The sequence below is a fragment of the Macaca nemestrina genome, chromosome 7 (assembly GCF_043159975.1).
Source record: "Macaca nemestrina isolate mMacNem1 chromosome 7, mMacNem.hap1, whole genome shotgun sequence".
Taxonomy (NCBI): domain Eukaryota; kingdom Metazoa; phylum Chordata; class Mammalia; order Primates; family Cercopithecidae; genus Macaca; species Macaca nemestrina.
Genome location: NC_092131.1, coordinates 154730326 through 154750148, shown reverse-complemented (window position 1 = coordinate 154750148; position 19823 = coordinate 154730326). Strand labels below are relative to the sequence as shown.

The following is a 19823-nucleotide window of genomic DNA, read 5'->3' as shown; positions in this document are numbered from 1 at the left end:
AAGGGAAATGAAAGCAAAAATAGAAAAGCAGTATCTTTCAGAATGTGCTTTATGAACGAACATGCTTATAAACCCTGGGTTCTTAAATCGCTATACAAATCGAAAGGGTGTCAGCACTCCCTCCATTCCCCAACCCCCAACACTTTCCCTAGCAAAAATCCGTAGCAGTTTCTGCCTTAAGAAAGATCATTTAATCCAAGCCATAGCATTTGTGACTTGGCTAATTATGAAGTACAATTAAAAAATGGTTAAGAATTTTTCCCTTCTTAGCCAGAACTCAGGAAGTGTTCTCTTTGTTCTCACCTATTTAATCACCTTTGCAGTCATTTCCAATCTAGCTTTACTCCTTTTGACATATCCCAAAATAGCCTGTTTAATTCTGGCTGGAGATGTTCTTTCTTATCTGATCTGGCGCTGTCTCTTGCTTTATTGGCTGCTATCAAATAAGATACCCTTTTAAACCATCTAAAGTCACAGATGCTTCACTCTTGATACTACACATCTCTGGACTTCTGCTTTTCTTTGGTGAGCCTTCGGGGTAGGACCACAGGTCGTAGGGTCTATGTCTATGCCAATAAAATAAACAGGGTTTTGGGATGGGGTTGATTTTCTGGACATTTTTTTTAACATCCTGGAAATGCTGATGAAAAACATTTCAATTCCCACTCTCTGTGCCCCTGAGGATTCAGCTGAGAATTTTAAAGGAAGGGAGAGATTCGGTTTGGCACGGAAGAGGGAAGATAACATAAATTTAAGCATTGAAAAAAGGCATGTGTGAAGGCTCAAAAGTAGGAGAAAGGAAGTGGTATCAGAAAGTGCCACAATCACTCCTTTGTCCTGGTGTCAGGTGAGAACTCTGAGTAGCTGTCATCAACCTCTCGGAAACCAACCTGATGCGTTTGCCTTTTGAACGCAGATAAGCCACTGTGACTGTAAGGACCCTCATCCGTGGAGGATGTGCACCATAATGGGAAGGAACACTTGCTCAGGAGCCACACTGCCTGGGTGAACTTACCAGCAGCATAACCTTGGTCAAGATGCTTAACCTCTTTGTCCTTTAAAAAAGGCCATCAGAATACATTACTGAAATGCTGACTTGAAGATGTTTTAATCAACATTTACAAGCCACCACCTTGCAAAGCACTTCACATGAATTCTTTACATGAGAATAGTTTACAAATTCAGTCTAAAAATATAAACTTCTATATATTTCCTCAGTTAAAAAAGAAAATGTCTTTGCAGTTTTTATTATGTCCTATTATTATCTGTATTTTGGAGATGAAAAAGACAACAGAGAATAAAAGAGGTTAAGTGATTTGCTCAAGGTCACACAGCTGATAATTGCAGGCCTCAAACCCGCAGTGAGCTTTCTAGTCCACTGAGATTTCCATGACAACTCAGCTCGCAACAATCTGCTTTTAATCAAGTGCCAAAGCAACATTCAACTTTCCAATTCTCTTACCAGTCACCATCCTGCTGAATGTCTCCAGAATCTTACTCTACTCATGGCTTGATAACTGTACATCCACTATCTGAAACCATCTCTTCCCAAATTCTGACTTCCTAGACTTCAATTCCATTGACTTCCTGGCTGATGCCTTGGATCTGAATGTCTGATCCTACCAAATGTGGAGGACCAATAAAAGAGGATTTGCTTTTGGTGGCTTAAGAATATGACCTTCCACAATTATTACTTGCCATTGTCACCCGAGAGGAACTTATTCCCCTCACAAGGCTGACCCCACCCAGTGTCTTATGCTGGGGAACGCATGGTTGTCCTAGCCATGGCTCTGCAAGGAGAAGCTGGGCACTAAAGGACAGAAACAAATTCAAATGATAATTATATTATCTCGCTCATTAAAGTGGACTTATGTGAGGACGAACATCAAACAAAAGGACGGAATGTCGGAAGAAAAGACATCTGAAAGAACATCCCTGAGAGATGAAATGGTTAGTGAGGTCAGTCAGTGAAAGCATCGATGTGTCAGGCTCCCCTGTTCCCAGATTTGAGTAAACACAGGAATGCCCTGCAAAGTGTTATTGGATCCTAAATCAGAGAAAGCTTTAAATAAGAAGAGTTAGAGTTTGGGTCATACACTGGGTTGTGTTTGTTTTGAAGAATTTTATTTTTATGTTACCCTCCTCACCATCCTTAAGCTATTTAAGAGTTCAAGTTAGTCCTATGAAATGTTTTCCAAAATTTCAGAGACCTTGTATTGGAAGAGAATACTTTAAGTAAAAGAACCAAAATCAGAGCAGCAACAGCTACTTCCCAATGAACACACTGTAGAAATCCTTCCTGTAGACTGAACGTGGTGGCTTATGCCTGTAATCCAAGCACTTTGGGAGGCCGGGGTAGGTGGATGACCTGAGGCCAGGAGTTCGAGACCAGCTTGGCCAACAGGACAAACTCCCTTCTCTACTAAAAATACAGAAATTAGCCCAGCATGGTGGTGTGCACCTGTAGTCCCAGCTACTCTGGAGGCTGAGGCAGGAGAATTGCTTGAACCCGGGAGGCAGAGGTTGCAGTGAGCCGAGATAATGCTACTGCGCTTCAGTCTGGGAGAAAGAGAGAGACTCTGTCTCAAAAAAAAAAAAAAAAAGAAAAGAAAACAAAAATCCTTCCTATACACTTTTATTTACCATTCCTTGCAATGCTATGAGGCAGGCATTGTCCCCGTTTTCCTAAGAGGAAGCTGACATTTATAAGGACCTAACACAAAGTGAGAGGTTATTACGGGCTGACTGTGGTTGAGAATGCTCTGGAATTGTAGTCAGGTCTTGGTTGTCCAAGGAGTCTTTTGAACCTACTCTTCGAAGGATACTCAGTTTATCAAACAACTAGCTGCTTCTATTTAGATGGCTTTCTGTGGCCTATTTCTAAATCACACATACTGGCTTACTGGCTTTCATGGCATGAGAAAGTTGTTTGGAAGACCTGTACTTAAATAAATGAGTCTGACATCATGCTGTGGGGTGAAATCATTCAATGCAATATTAGGCAGGCTTTTGTCAAAGAATTTCTAACAGAGACAGAACAGCCTGAGAATTAAGGATATAGATTCAAGAGCCAGATGTCTGGGTTTGAATCCTACTGCTGTCAATTATTAGTAGTGTAACCAATTATTTAGTTTCTTTATACCTTCATTTTCTCATCTGTAAAGGAAAGCTAGTAATGGTAGCCTACCTGATAGGGTTGTTGAGCAGATTAAATGAATTAGCTTATTTAAAATACTTGAAATCATGCCCAGTAGGTAGTAAATACTCAGTAAATATTAGCTGTTATTTTAATTATTATTATTAACATTAGTAATTCCTTTGTGTCTTACTTCTGCATACAATACAGTCATTTCATTTTACTCCTCAAACCTTTTTATAATCCCACATCTCTTACAGAATAAATGGTCACAACTTTCATTTTTGAATGTTTGACATGTGCCATGCACTATGACAAGCACGTTGTCTCTTTTAATCCACAAAACAATCATAGAATGTTGGCAGTATTATTAATACCATTTTATAGATGAGAAAAAATGAGCTTCAAAGAGCTGTTTAAAATTGTCTGCAATAATAAAGCTAGCAGTGGATAATTGTGAGCATAAACCCTGTTTTCTAAAACTTCAGTGCTCTAACTACTGTGTTACAATGCGTAACCCCTCTTCCTTCTACCTGCTCACCCAATGCCTGTGTCGGCTACTTTGTCAGCCTGCTCTCACCCACCTTCCCAAAAGTTTACACTGTTCTCCCAGAATACTGAGGGACTTGCAATTCCCCATGTGCAGTAAGCTCTTCCCTGCCCAGTGACTCTGCATATGCTGTTCTCACCATTTCCAGTGCCCTTTCCACTTTGTAAATTAGGAAAGTCGCTACACGTCCTATAAAAATTGCATCAACTGTCCCCTCTGCTTTGAGGTCTTCTCTTACTTTTTAAGTCACAGCTAGACTGTTTTGTGTCTGTGCTTTCATACCACCCACAGCACATTTGTCCAATGTTTTTTTCCTTTCTCAAATATTGTCTTCCCCACTCGACAGTGAGCCCTTCAAAAACAGTTACCTTTTACTTTTGATTGTTGCCTCCCAAGCCAGAATTGAATTTTTAAAGAGTAAACAGTTCACAAAATCATAAGACAAACTGGTGAGTAAATAGCTCAGATTACTTCCTGAAGCAGCACTGTCCAATAGAACATTCTAGGGTGATGAAAATGTTCAGTATCTATACTGCATGGTAGCCACTAGCCATGTGTGTTAATGAGCTCTTGAAATGTAGTTGGTGCCACTGCAGAACTGGAATTTTAATTTTATTTAATTTTAATAAATTTAAATTGAAATAGCTACTGTTTAATATGCTGGGCAGCACAGTTCTAGAGTCAGAGCTGGAGCAGCCTTTGATTGAAGGTTCTTCTTGAGTATTCCTCATCCATATTTCCTTCTCAGTTATATAGTGTATCTTGTAGTTGTTCGAAGTCAGGGAGTTGCATATGCTGGAGAGCAGAGAGTTCAAGATGCTGTAATGAGACAGCAATGATCTTCTATTAGGACAATGGCTCTTCAGAGGGGAAATTTAAGCTTGTAGTGTCACTCATGTAACCACAACAGTGATTTATGTAATAGGGCTAGCGGTCTTCTCAAAGAGCATTTTCAAATTCGTAAAGGGTATTTGCAGCCTGAGGAGGATGTCTGTTGGGGCGCTTTCAGGTTCTCTGCACAACTAATAAGTGGAAAACAACATCAGCTTCTCTTTATCTGCTTCCACTGGGCCCCTCCAGCATTGTACGTATAGATCTGTTTTCCATTTGCATTATTACACTGCCATTTGTTTATATTCTGTCTTCTCCCCATCCTAAGTAACTTCTTTGTGAGCCAGACTTTTTTTTTTTTTTTTTTTTTTTGGTTATGCATCTTTATTTCCCTAGGACTTACCATAGCATTTGACATCAGGAAAAGCGTCAATAAATGTTTGATGTATAAATAGATGAACATTGAATCAAGGACAAGCCAACAATTCCTGGGACCTCAAGAGGCAACGCCTCCATCATAGAGTAATGGACATTCCGTAGGGATCTGAGCCTGCAGCACTGTTCTCACTAGGGAGGGAAACATGCAGGAACAGAATCCTGTCCTGTTCACAGCACAATCACAAAGAAAAGCAATTATGCATTCTGGGCTAGTCCAGACAGCTAGATTGGGTAGAGGTTCAGTCAAGTTGGGTACTCTCTTGCAGTCCACCTGAGGAAGTTTGGATTTAATGAGTAGGCAGTGACAAGATGCTTTAACAAAAGCCTTTTTTTCCAGAATCCCTGTGTGGCTGGAGGGCTTACCCAACCTCCCTAGGTTTTGAAATAAAATGGACCAATAAATGCACAACTCTTGTTTTTTGCATAATCTCTGTTAGAAAAGAAAGGGCCCTCGGAAAAAGTGCAAAAGTGGGGAGAAAACCTCAGCAATGACTGCCATGCAGACACACATGCAAACAGTGCATGTATGTAGTTAGTAGGTAGTAGAGCAAGGTAAATGATTTAACGGAGCATGAACAGGGTATCATCTCAGTTCAATTTAGGGCAGTTCAATAAAAATTTAGTGAGCATCTACTTTATGGGGAGAAACATGAATGATTAAGACACAGTCTCTTCCTTTAAAGAAGTCACAGCCTAACACAGAAGTAAGACTCATGAGCTCATAACTTGTAAGATGAACACACAAACAGAGGTGAGTTAGGTACATTGGTGGCACAGAGGAGCAGACAGTTAGCTGCACTCGAGTTTGTCTTGAATGATGTGTAGAAATTCTTTAACTGCATGGGGTGGGGAGAGGCTAGGGAAAGAAGGACCCTTCCAGTTAGAAGCAATAACATAGTCAAAGGCACAAGTGGGTGTGAAGCAGTGCAGAGTGGCCGGTGTGGGAGATGGGGCTGGCTCTTTCCTTGGTGACTGCTGAGGTGCCCATTTTATCAGAAGTTCACTCTGTCTTTGTGGAGTTTGCAAGATGATTCTTGCTATTATATACAGGATGGACTGACAAAGATAACCTCTAAATAAGGAGGTCAACTAGGAAGCTGTTATAACAGTTTCAGGATGAGAAGTTTATGGTCCCGGCTAGAATTATGACTGTGAAAATAAAAAGCAAGACTTGAAAAAATGTGTTCTAGAGAAGTAATTCTCAGTCCCCTTTGTGTCTGATAATTCCTGAGAAAGAAAACATGCTTCCATCAGTAACAGTAGTGATGGTACGCTACAGAAGTGTTTCTCAAAAGGGATATGGGGATATCATTTGGAAAATCACCTTAAATAATTGTGGTGTCGAGATCACCCTCTAATACCCTAGCAAGGAGAACCTCTATTCTAGAGGAAGAGCAAAACTTTGTAGGAACCAAGAAGTGGAAGGGGTTAAGGCTGAAGATATAAAAAACAAATGTTACCATTTACTGAGAACCTAAAATGAGCCATCGTCTTGGCAGTTATCATTTTATTTTATTTTTACTACTGTAGGGTAGGTATTATCCTCCTAATTTTCCCAAGGAGAGACCTGAAATTCAGCTAGATTCTGAACATTTTTCCAGCTCCAGTTGCTGCTGGTGGAAATGCCTGGATTCTATCACAGGACCATCTGATTGAAAAGCCTGAGCTCTTTGTAGCACAGACCACCACCCCTCTCTAAGACCTTTAAGGCTGTGACCTGATTGGACCCTAACATTGGATCAGAGGGGTGCCATCAACAGGGAAAATAAAGTTACCCTCAGGGATGGGCTTTAAGAGAAAGATGCCCAGCTAGTACTCTGATCTCTTGTCTCTTTTTCTCCAGTATCACCACTATAGTGTGTCTCAGAGAATGGTAAGGGCTCACATGCTATTTTGCTAAAAGCCTGTGGGAGAGAAATTAGTGAGTAATTCATTCATTTTCTTTCAATCAACATGTATTTATCAGGCTCATATATTCCAGATATTTTGCTCAGTGTAAAGGATAAAAAGGTATATTTGCACGCATTGCTCCTGCACTCCAGAAATCCATAGTTTCATGCAGGCTAAAATATGTAGCTTAGAATTCGAGTGGAGAGTGCTAAGTGGTCAAGTAGAGATGTGTGGAAGGTGCCATGAGAAAGTCTTCACCTCGCCGGTCAAGTGGCAGCTGCTTCTTAAAGAATGAGTAGGAAATGTCCCCAGGGGGAGAAATGAGAAGGGCACTCCAGGAGGAGAAAGCAGCAATGCAAAGGCAGGGCGTATTGGAAGTGTTTCAGGAGATGGAAGCAGTGCCATGTAACAAGAGCTGAAAAGAAGGACACGGCTGTTCAGGGCTTTGTGTTCTCTTCTGAGGAGCAGGAATCTAGTCTCCTGAGTGGAGTGTGTTGGTAGCAGGGAGGAGGGGTGGCGACTTTAAGGGATTGGAGGAGGTGGCGTGAGCTTAGTGTTTCCGAACAAAATTTGGAGAGCTGGTAGGGAAGGATTTGGTTGGAGAGAGTGGCTCCAGGAGAAGCGGATCCCAGTCTGTTACAAAGTCTCATCTCAAACAGGGTCAGGACCTAGTGTGAGTCCATCCTAAACATCGCCCTCCTCCACCACCCCACAAACTCATTCCACTACCTCAGAGGGCTAAGTCTTTTTAAGGATCAAGTGGGAGTGGAGGAGGAGCTTCACCTAACTTACTAGCCTGAGGAGTCCAGGATTGAGGGCTGTGTACCAGCCTATAAAAGGAATCAATGCCTCAGGGCCTTTCCCATAGCAACAAAATCAGTCCTTGACACCTAGACAGTTCTTGCTTCCTTTGTTTTCTGCTTCTCGTGTTGCCTGAAGGCGTGCCTCTTCTTTTGACTTGTATAATTCCCTCATCTAGCTGGGGGCCTTATATAAACTCTACTGCACTGCTAATATTTCATTGTCATTTTCAGCTCTATTACATCCTTCTCTCAATCATTCTTTAGAGCAAGAGATGTCATCTAGAGGGGTCTGCAGCTTGCATAAATGAGTTATGAATCCTCATAATTTCAAGTGGGTTACCAAACCTCTTCCCAGCAGAACCAGGCATCTGGTAGCTCCAAAGTGTGAAGAGGACATTATGCATATGTATGTAGAGCCACATGCCCTACAGCGATTCAGAAGTACTTGCCACACTTTCACTCACGGGGAGGGGCTATATGCAGGGAGACCTGAGAACTGCTCTTTGAAAGGAAGCTGCTTTAGCATATCCTTTCCGTTCTCTATTCTGTGCACGAGGCTTCAACTTTCTTTTCCTGAACCAACGAAAGGAGTGAGGAAAAGGTCTGACTGAGTGTACAAATTATCTGTCATATACAACTTTGCATATATGTAGTCAGGTAACTTTACCATCAGCAGCTACTGGGGAAAGTGAAATAGCAACAAAGCTCAATCTATATGAACATAGCGAGGGCAACAAAATCAGGGACCTGGATGACTCTGACATGGATAATGTTGCCTGAAGAATTTGGAATGGAGGAAAATGTTCGACTGCTTGTAGCTGTTTGACCTGGCTGAAGATATTTATCCCCACTGAGACTTCCTGTACCTGTAAATGGGACATAATAATAGCTCTACTGACTAGTGTTTCCTGAGAATTAGATTAAATAACAGATTTAAAATAGCTTATAAAAACATACCCAAGGACAAAAGCTAACAAAAATATACTTTCCATTTCCTTCCTTTTGATTTATAATAATTTATTAATAATTATTCTGACTTCTGAAAATAAGTCAAACTCATAGTGACAGAGAGTAAAAGGGTGGCTACCAGGGTCTGGAGAGTAGGGGAAAAGGAAAGATATTGGTCAAAGGGTACAAACCATCGGTTATAAGATGAATAAGTTCTGGAGACCTAATGTACAGTATGGTGACTATTGTTATTAATGATGTATTGTATACTCGAACTTTCCTACGAGAGTAGATCTCCAGTGTTCTCACCGCCAAAAAAAAAAAAAAAAAAAAAAAAAAGTACTTGTGAGGTGATGGATATGTTAATTAGCTTGATTGTGGTAATAATTTCACAATATATGTCTATGCCTAAACATCATATCGTGTACCCTAGATATGTATGCTATTTTTGTCAGTCATACCTCAAAAACAAAAAAACAAACAAAAACAGGAAAAAGAAAACTAAGTTTAAAAACAAAAAACTGTCCTATTCACTTCATGTAGTTTTTGTGGTGGAAATTAAGTGAAAATAGTGAATGCTGTAGGCCGGGCGGGGGGTGACTCATGCCTGTAATCCCAGGATTTTGGGAGGTGAGGCAGGCGAATTACCTGAGGTCAGGAGTTCGAGACCAGCCTGGCCAATGGTGAAACCATGTCTCTATTAAAACTACAAAAATTAGCCGGGCGTGGTGCGTGGTGGCAGATGCCTGCAATCCCAGCTACTCGGGAGGCTGAGGCAGGAGAATCGCTTGAGCCCAGGAGACGGAGGTTGCAGTGAGCCAAGATCATGCCACTGCGTTCCAGCCTGGTCAACAGAGCAAGACTGTGTCTCAAAAATAACCACAAAACAAACGAAAATACTTAATAAAGTGAACAATTCCAAACAACCAGAACGTGTGATTATCATCATTATTTTGGAGGTACTTAGGCTGTCATTGTTACAGAAATATTTGGGAAAGGTTTACTTGAAGGAGATGTAGTGTTGTTACTGAGGAACAGAGAAGTTGAAGCGTTCGCCTGTCAAGCCCAGTTCCTATCCACCTTCTTGGTGCAAAAAGCTGCCAAATACCTCATATATGTATAAGGTGGGTAGTGTTTGGAAAGGAAGATTGGGAGATGCCCTTTAAAAGTGGTATAGACAAAGTGCAGACCTGCAGTTTTTACATTCCACAACTCTTTGAGTTCTTATCTTTTCTGGGACTTAAAGATTTAGCATGATTGTCGAGGCACATCGGATGGGTAACCAGCCAGCAGCTCAGATGCTTGCAGATGCTGCTGTCAGTTTGCATCATCCTTTCACAGGGAGATGGCGCCCTCACCCCTTCTCCCTCCTCTCTGCGCCTTGGTGGTGGTGGTGGAGTGGGTGTGTTGGGAATCTTCCTGTGAAAGGACGTGGTGAAGACTGACAGAGTCTGAGGTTGGGCCTCAGAAGGAGGGCAGTAGATAGGACTCTTGACCAAGTTGTCAAGGACCTGCAGTTTCTCATTTGTGCTATCCAAACCCCCTTCTCAGTAAATTTCAGCATTTTCTCCTCCCATCCTTGTGACCTGGTGTGGAAGTGGAGAGGCGTGGTGGGTAAGACAACTACCTTGGCATGTTCTGGCATCCTCAGACAGGCCTAGGATTGAGCCCGACCTCTGCCAGCTACCACTTGTAGCTGTTTGACCTGGTTTAAGTTATTTATCCCCACTGAGACTTACTGCACCTCTAAATGGGGCGTAATAATGTATCTACTGAATAGTGTTTCCAAGAATTAGATTAAATAATATATTTAAAATATCTCATGAAAACATACACAGAACAAAAACTAACAAAAATGTACTTTCCATTTCCTTCTTTTTGATTTATAACAATTTATTAACAATGACTCTGACTTCCTTCTATATCACACTATCCTTATCGATAAAAAAGGGTAAACTAAATGACTTATAATTCCTGCACACTAGTAAAGGCTGAAAATTCTTCCACTTCCAGTGTTATAACCAAGAAATAAATGAGGTTGCTCTGTGCATTCTAAGGTACATGAGATAAAATTGCACAGAGAGATTAAAAGGGGGAATTTGATCTAGGTATTATTGGACGAGTAAAGTGTTAATAAGCAAATAGGGATTGGCACAGTGAGGAAAGACGCACAGAGCCTGATGCTGTTAGGTTCAACAAAAGCAATTTGGATAAACGGATTCCTGCTTAGATTATAGAGATTCTCCCAGAACTATGTAATTTAGAAGAGGGCAACTCAAAGGAAGCATGAGCATCTCTCTTGGGGAGTAGGTGCTTCTCCCTGCCTTCCAAAGCACACAGGCAGGAGTGCAGCAGAACTTGCGGGAGGCTACAGTTCCATACTGGACACTCATCTGCATGAGTGCAAGGACTCTCTCTGTTTTGCTGCCAGTTGTGCTTACTGAATGTTGAACTTTGGATGAATAGATGAGTATCACTGATGCACTTCAAGTATTAATGTCTGAGTGTAGGGTAAAATCCAGGACAAGAGAACCTAGTGATCTTTTATCTTTTTAGAATAGCAATTCTCCTGGAACACTTCCTGAAGACACCTCATAGCACTTTTGCAAATGCTGATAGTTTATTTAAGCTTGTAGACAGCTTTTTCTTGCCTGTCGTACAGCTGTGAGTGTGGGAGCACAATTCTCTGGGGACCTGGGCATATGTTCTCTCCTGGAGAAAATCTGGGAGAGAGCCCCAAAGAACACATTGTACCCCTCTCTCTGCCAAGAAAAGAAAATCCTGCCTGAAATGCACCCTTGGCCAATGAGAAAATATGAGCTGGAAATAGAGCTTTAGAAACTTAACTGTGCATTAGAATGAAGAGTGAGTTGGTGGATGAGGTGGAAATTCTGGGTTCCATTTTTGATCTTCCACCGTAATGATATGTCCCACATACTACAGAGTGTGGTAAACTCTCTGGACCTCAGTTCCTCCCCCGTAAATGAGGAGATTAGCCAAAGACATGTCAATGTCAAGATACCTTCCAGCCTGATGCTCCCAATTTTATTGGCACTTCCTAGAATTGTAAAGCTGGAAAAATATTCAGATTTTTCTAATTCAGCTTTTTTTATTTCATAGATGAGAAAACTGAGTTGTAGAGAGGTGAAGTTATTTGTCAAAAGCCACCAAACCAAGTAGAAGCCAAGCTAAGGTTAGGACCAGTATCCTCAGAACACCAGTCCAAAGGCTCTTCATCTGTTGAGTCACGGTCCACCTTAAATTCTGATGCAAAGCCTGGACCTGCTGGGAGTGGAGAAGGGATGGCAGGAGCAAATGCATCCCAAGTAAATCCATAAAATTTGCAAACTATTGTCAGGGTTGTGTGTTAGGGGGGCGGGGTGGGGTGGGGTGTGGGGAGGCAGGTCTTAGATTTCGGGCTAAAAACCCTATGTAACACTTTATTTCTGAAAGTTGGGGTTGGAACCAAATATTTAAGGATTTTTTTTTTTTTTTTTTTTTTTTTTTTAAACAGGGTCTGGCTCTGTCGCCCATGCTGGAGTGCTCGGCTCACTGCAGCCTCAACCTCCCGGGCTCCTGAGTAGCTGGGACCACAGGCACGTGCCACCACGCCCAGCTAATTGTTTTTGTAGTTTTTTGGTAAAGAAGGGATTTCTCCATGTTGTCCAGGCTGGTCTCGAATTCCTGGGCTCAAGGGATCCGCTTGCCTTGGTCTTCCAAAGTGCTAGGATTACATGCATGAGCCACTGCACCTGGCTGGAATGTTTTTACATGTGATGGGAATTGTGCCTCTGGCTTCTTTGGTTTAATAGCTTCATTTGTGCAAGAAGCATCAAAACACATTGGACCAAATTTAGGTTTATATCTGGCCTCCAAATAAGTCTTACTCATGTGTTTTGTTGATGGCAGTTTCTGATTTGTAAAAAGCCAGTTCCCCTTTTAAATGTTATAGCTATTGTTTCTCTTACAAATACTTTTGCTAAATTCGGTGCTCCACATTCGTCAACCATAGTCAGATAACACAACAAGGGGCTGGCTAAAACAGAAAAGGTTTTCTCATTAAGTGAATCTGAAGGAGGCCTCTACTAATTAGTTATTGAATTGGATCTTTGGGGTAGGTACATTAAAATGACCAGTTCTTCTTGAAAATATATAGCATAGAGTCCTGGACCGCAGCCCAGACCTATTGATTCAGAATCTTTAGGAAGTAAGGCCAAAGAATCTGTGTTGTTACAAACTTTCCAAAACCTCTTATGCACACTCACATTTGAAAACACCCGTTCTCAATACTTGCCCAAATATTTTCAGTCTTTAACAAAACTGACCTAATGATAATATTATCCTAAATGATTCTTTGGTCTTTAAAATGGTGAGGTAATGCAGGATTCAGACAATAGTATAGGTATGGAAAACATACCATTTAATTTTTCAAAGAAAATGTTTTTTTCTCTCCACTTAAATACAAGGAGATGAGTGGCTGTGGCCTGACTCATGCCATGGTGGACATGGTGTAGGGTATCAACATTTCTTCTTGGTGGCCTTCATTTTCCAGATGATTCCTTAGCTGAGTTTTCTTTTTTTTTTTTTTTTTTTTTTGACAGAGTCTTACTCTGTTGCCCAGGCTGGAATGCAGTGGTGCAATCTCGGCTCACTGCAACCACCGTTTCCTGGGTTCAAGTGATTCTCCTGCCTCAGCCTCTCGAGTAGCTGGGACTACAGGCGCTTGCCACCACGCCCAGCTAATTTTTTGTATTTTTAGTAGAGGCAGGCGTTTCCCTGTGTTAGCCAGGATTGTCTCGATCTCCTGACCTTGTGGTCCACCTGCCTCGGCCTCCCAAAGTGCTGGGATTGAGTTCTTGTTTTAATATTCACAGTTGCATGCATTCCTGCCATTGAAGAACTACCCCTCTAGTTCTGCTTGACTTTATTGAAATACAGAAATATCAAGTGTGTTATTCAAAAAAAAAATACTTCAGCAGATAGTAAATGTAAAACTTACATCTCCTCTTAGCATCAAACAAGCTAACATACACACTCATATGCTGGCAGAACAAAAACTCATCTAAGAATGACAAAGTCTGACATTTTCTAACTTTAAAACACCTTGCTCTATTTCTGAACTAAGGTTTCTCTGGTTTTCAAAGAGGCTTCATAGAACTCCTGGGGATATTAATTCAGCTGCTTTTCACCTCCTCTGTCTTCAGGTTTGGGATTCTTGAGTGCTTCTGTGGGCTTGCATTCCTTGTGTGTCTGTGTAGCCACTCCTGGGTTCAGATCCCTCTATTCCAGTAGTGTGGTCAGAGCAAGATAAGTCTACTCCAGCCCTCAGAGCCTCATTTCAAGGGCAATAGAGGGCATTTGGAAACTTCTCTTGAGTAAGAGTATAGGGTATCCAAACTGACAAGGGACTCAGTGAAAATGCAGTTGCCCTCTGCTACCCAATGTGTGGCCCGTAGGATGTGCACGACTTTGCAGTCATGGAAGCACATACTTCATTAAAATTGGGCTGGTTACTTTTTTCCCCCACAGAGACCATGTCCTGACTGCAGTTTATTAAAACTACCTATGCCGTGTACCATTATTCGTCCTGCTTGTATTCATGAATGGCCTGTTCGCAATAGGAACATCCAGGTAGAGATCAATAATCAGTCTCTTAGTTAGGGCAGAGAGAGGGAAAAAAAAGAAAATCCACTGGTGCACTGCGTTCAGCTGTGTTTAAGAGGTCTTATCATTAAAGCAGCAGCAGGCATTTATAAACCAAGGTTGCCGGCAGTGCTGGGCAGACAGGATTAGAATAATCATCCATCAGACTCTGTTTCATGAATGTTTTCCTTTGACTTTTGGCAGGATCTCCAACCTGAGCATATGCCAGCTGACATGGGAACACTGAGGCCAGCAATTTAAGGATTTCACATTTGCTTGCAGTGGTAAGATTTAAATATATAACAACGAAGGGCATTAAATATTACTGGGTTCTGGCTTTTTCCATTAGATGCGAAAGTGAGGTTGTTTCGGTGTATCTTTTTTGATCAGTAAAGATCTCTACTTGCAAAACCAGTGCAAACACAAGATAAATCCATAATCCATAAATATTGAACATAGTGTTTGTTGGTATGAGTGAAAATAGGAAAACTAATAATTAGATTTTTTAAGTGTCTGCATCATTGGACTAAGTGGAGGAAATGGTTTCCATGTTGAACAACGAAACTGTGTATTCAGAAGAGATATGATTATACAGCACAAAGGGACACAGAGTTAAAGATCAATGGGGAGAAAGAAAGGGAAAGTGACTCTGTTTTCAATTCTGCATGGGGCAGTCATACCCTTAACATGGGTCCAGGTATTTGGTTTCTAAAACAACCACATTTGCAGTTAGCTAGGAGATTGTGTAAAAATGAAGATTCTGTAAGCCGATGACAGTGTACCTCCACACACTGGACACTTGCTGCCATCCGAGACATCTGTACGCCATTACTTAAAAAGAGAGTGATAATGGTGACTGTTGACAGACGGATGGCAAATTGTGTTACTGGAAGATCATTTTGAAAAGGGAAGTCTCCCACTCCTCTGTATGTATGTGCATTTATATATATGTGTGGACAGACACACATATACTCTCTCCCTTAAATCTGAGGCCAAAATGTAATACTGAAAAAAGTAATTAAAATTTACATTCTTAATAAAAGAGAGCACCATCTTTGGACACATTTTCAATATAAAGTAGAAACTGCACCATGATAGGGTTAAATAGTCTAACAAGATCATCTAGGCCTCGGTGGATTCTTTGGACCCTGTGTTGTTTAATTTAATAGGTTAAATTAAAAAATAATACACGTTCCATTACCATCTTCCTTTAAGCCAGATCTTCATGGAGTAAACCTATATTTGGCACATTCAATTCTTTGAGAGCTACCATTTTAATATATTTTCTTTCTGTCTGTCTTTTTTTCTTTTTTCTTTTTTTTTTTTTTTTTTTTGAGACAGAGTCTTGCTCTGTCAGCCAGGCTGGAGTGCAGAGACATAATTACAGTTCACTGAAGGCTTGAACTCCTAGACTCAAAGGATCATCCCACCTCAGCCTCCTGAGTAGCTAGGACTACAGGCAAACACCACTGTGCCATCCTAATTAAAAAAAATTATAGAGATAGGGTATCACTGTGTTGCCCATGCTGGTCTTGAACTCCTGGCCTCAAGTGATCCTCTTGCCTTGGTCTCCCAAAGTGCTGGGATTACAGGGGTGAGCCACTGCATTCAGCCACTAATAAAGTTTCTATATATTTCTTAGTCCCAATTTTCATGTGGTCTTATTGCAGATCCATGGTACATTGAGTAAAATGTGACTTTGAGAAGCCTGATTTGCTCATTCTTGTGTGCTGACCGTGGTGTTACATCTGTGAATTTCTGAAGGATATATTTTAGAAATTCAGCATTCTTATTTAGTCCTCTTAGTATATTCTTTTCAAATTGCCTCGCTGCTTTATTCAGTCATATTATTGCAGTAACTTTTAGTTTAACAGCTTGTATTCTCAAAATCTATTTATGGAACAATGGAAGAATGATTGTAAAATAGCTTGGAAGATGCATTACTTAAACTGATACCTGGAAGTGATGATATAACTTCACACTTTTATGCATATAAAAGTAAATGAATGTATCATTATGGTTTATTTTATCTGAATATTACATTCCCCTTGAAAATTAAATAACTTTGCACTTGAGTTTCATGTTTTATTTCATGATTTAGAAGTGCTTTCTAGGAACTACCACCAAAGCCTAACTTCCATACGTAAGTCATGGTTTCCTCATATGTGCATGGAGTTTAAGATAACATCCTAATTAGAGTCATTAAATCTTTGATGTCAGAAGGGGCTGAGTTAAACTGAACAGGGCTTTAAAAAATCCCCAAAGTTGAGCAATGTGAGGAGGAAAACAAAGTAAGAGAAACACGCATATGATTGGCCTTAATGATATTATAAGCCTATAAGAAAGTGGCCTACAGCTCACATCTGGACCACAGAACTCATCATTTCATCTGAACCTGTGTGTATCAAATTGTGCTTTTTGTTATCAAAAGTGAAAGCCTGCAAAAAAAATAAACTAAACTAAACTAAAATAAAATCCAATAGACCATGCTAAATTGAGTTGCATCATTTAGAAAGTGGGAAGATTTTCTTAGAACTAGCCTTGGAGCTTCTTGTCTCTGTAGAGAACCAAGGACCATACAGAATACTGTCCCACTTCTGCATATGAGGACACTGTTGAACAGATAGACTTATTTGAGAAATAATATAATCATGTAGAGTGACAGAGTAGAAAAGCACTAATGTAGACACCAATGTACCACAATCTTACCACAATGTACCACAGCAAAAACCATACCTGATTTTGCTGGATAAGATTTTTTTTCTTTTGTCTCTAAGATTTTAAATAGCCTCTAAATGTCAGTCCTTAGTTTTTAATTTGTAAAAGGGGTTTACTACTTACTCTATTCTCTGCAGACTTAGCTGGAGATAAAATAATAAGTAAAAAATACTTTGTGGAACTTAAAATCACTACACAGAATTTAGTATTGCTAGAAAGTTGATTCCTTGTTAATAGCGCTTGTCTGATTTGAACATTAGGTCAGAAAAGCATCTTCATCGATCTGGTCTATGTTTTCACACTGAATGAAGGCTTACAGTTGCTCTGAGCTCTAATACACTTGACTGTTCTTATTAAATTATGATAACAAAATGCAATCATTATAGTTTTCCCTGAATTGTATGTGTATCTATTTTTAGTGTTGTTGATGCACTGATCGAAATTTCAGTGTTCTAAAATTACTCCAAATGAGAGCATGGGAGAGTACAGAGGAAATGTTTACGATACAATCCCTGTCAGTAAGGGGAGTGGAAGGGGTCTCTGGGGCTCGTCCTTGTGGTAAAGCCGTCTTTCTCAGACCTCCTTTCCTCTAATTCTTTTCAGATGCAGACTTCCTACCATAGCAAACCCTGTGTATCTTCCTGCCCCTTCTCCTCCTCTCTACCCGCTCCTGTCTCCTTTCTCCTCTCCTTCACACCTCAGAAAGTCCTTTGATTGTTTACAATCCAGGTTTTTTTTAGCTATTGACCCACAGCCTTCTGCTTCCATAAATCCTGCTTTAAGTGTTTGATCTGTAAGACAAATATACCCCCATAGCCCTGAGTTTACTCTCTGACTCTGTTTCATTACAAATGTTGTAGACAATCAATATGAGTTAGGGGTGGGGGGAAATGTCTTAGGTCAACAAACACAATTTGCTGGAACATACCATAATCTTTGCCCTTGCAAAGAACTGTTGATCACATGTCCTTTAAGAATAAAGCCAAGTTGTTGGAAAATGTAACTTAAATTAAATACACAGGAAATTCCAACAATTACACATGACATAAAAAATCTTTCAGAGCTCCCAGTTCATGTACTAATGTTAGAAGCAATCAAGGACTATGAATAATGGATGAAGTTAAACATAGTGGCCCAAATTTTTATCCAGAGTGCTAGAGAAGAACGTTAACATAATGGATGTGGGTCAAAGAAATTGCCTGACATATGAAATACCAACCAAGAGTATCATCCATTTATTTTTTATTTAGGAATAAAGTTTGCACACCATGCCAAGGTCACCATTGTGGAGATACTTACTTGTGTGCGCTATGGTCCTCCCTAATGATAACGATATTCCTTCCCAGTCCCGAGACCCCCAGTCACATGGCAGCATTGTTTGTACCTTCTGTGACAATTAAAATCCACCCTCATTTCTACCAATTTGTTATCCCAAGAGAACAAAAGTAACTAATAGCTCCTTCAAGCCTGGGTATGGTCTATTTTGTCCTCATGTTAGAACTTAATTTAAACCTTCCTTGGTCACAAAATTCTGAGACTAATCTGGGAAAGTAACCAAAGAGAATTAAGATGAGAATAAGGTTAAGTATGGGAAATGTTGTCCTAAAATACTCCACCCAAATTTCCATGTGTTTATAACTGACCCAATTAGCTTGAAAATTAGTTTGAAATCATCATAACAGATCATAGGACTAATAACTCAATCAAACAGTGTACTCACAATCTGGCAGATCTGGCTACATCTATTATTTCTAGCATTCCCAACTCAAAAGGTAATTTCTCTTTTCAATCACTGACCTCTGTTTCTCCCCAAAGCCAATGTGGAGGTAAGATATAATCAGCAAAGAGAGCTCCTTAGGACCCTTCCCAGGAAGGGGATCAGGACATTATGGAATTTGACAGAGATTCTAGTAGAGTCTCTCAAATCTCAGCTATTTTTATTAGTATTTTGTGAAGCTCCAGAAAACTGCAAGTATTTTCTGTTCTAGTCACCCCTTATTACTTTCCGGCTGATCAAAATAACCCATGACTAACAACAGGAACCCGAGAACCGCCATAACTGCAATGGTCCCATCTATCACTCAGACATTTTTTGTGTAATAAAGTCAAAAGCAAATTTTCTTCTTTTATTTTCAAGTTTTGCATCTGACAAAATGTCATTGGAGCTCAGTGACTTATGAAAAATTGGGACAGATTGAGAGCCTCTGATAAAAGCAATCTTTGTATCACTAAAAGATTCTGCTAAATTGAGGGGAAAGGGGACTTATAGTTCTTAATAATGTGTTTTATCAACCACCTGCAAAAATTTTTAATTAAATATCTAAAGATACATTATAAGATATTATTGTAAAAGACACAAACATGATTCCAGAAACATTTTAAAAGCTTGAATATTTAATATTTATTTGTTTTAGAGATAGAGGGAAAGAGGAGATGAGAAACATATATTGTATAATCATATTATGATTTCATCCTCATATCAGACAAGAAGATATACTCTGCCATACCATCCCATGATTATGTACTTTACCTTTTAGACTCTATCTGCTTATACTCTGTGTGTGTGTGTGTGTGTGTGTGTGTGTGTGTGTGTGTGAGACAGAGAGAGAGAGAGAGAATATAAATGTCTGAGAAAGTAGGAAAGAGTTATCGTTAAAAGTAAAACTCTCAGAGGTTGCCTGAAGGGGCAAGATTTACCAAATATCTATTGTTTAAGGAGTGACAATTACTGCTAAGATTAAAAATAGTAATTTTAGAATTGTTATGAATTCTTAGTGTTGTTTTGGTGTGTTTTTCAGTGAGCTGTAGTGCCATATTGTCATGGCACTACCATGACAACTGTTGTGTCCTTGGATCCCCTGAAATC

The 19823-nt window shown here is 40.1% G+C and overlaps 1 protein-coding gene across 4 annotated transcripts in view; it reads left to right on the top strand.

Annotated features, from left to right (window-relative positions):
• The window catches only part of LOC105490833 (semaphorin 6D), a 591034-nt gene that overhangs the window by 212059 nt on the left and 359152 nt on the right, over nucleotides 1–19823 (top strand). For all 4 annotated transcript variants that reach the window (XM_011756854.3, XM_011756791.3, XM_071066905.1 and 1 more), the window contains one exon: nucleotides 14444–14523. The gene's annotated coding sequence lies outside the window, so the exon portion shown is untranslated. The remainder of the gene's footprint in view (nucleotides 1–14443; nucleotides 14524–19823) is intronic.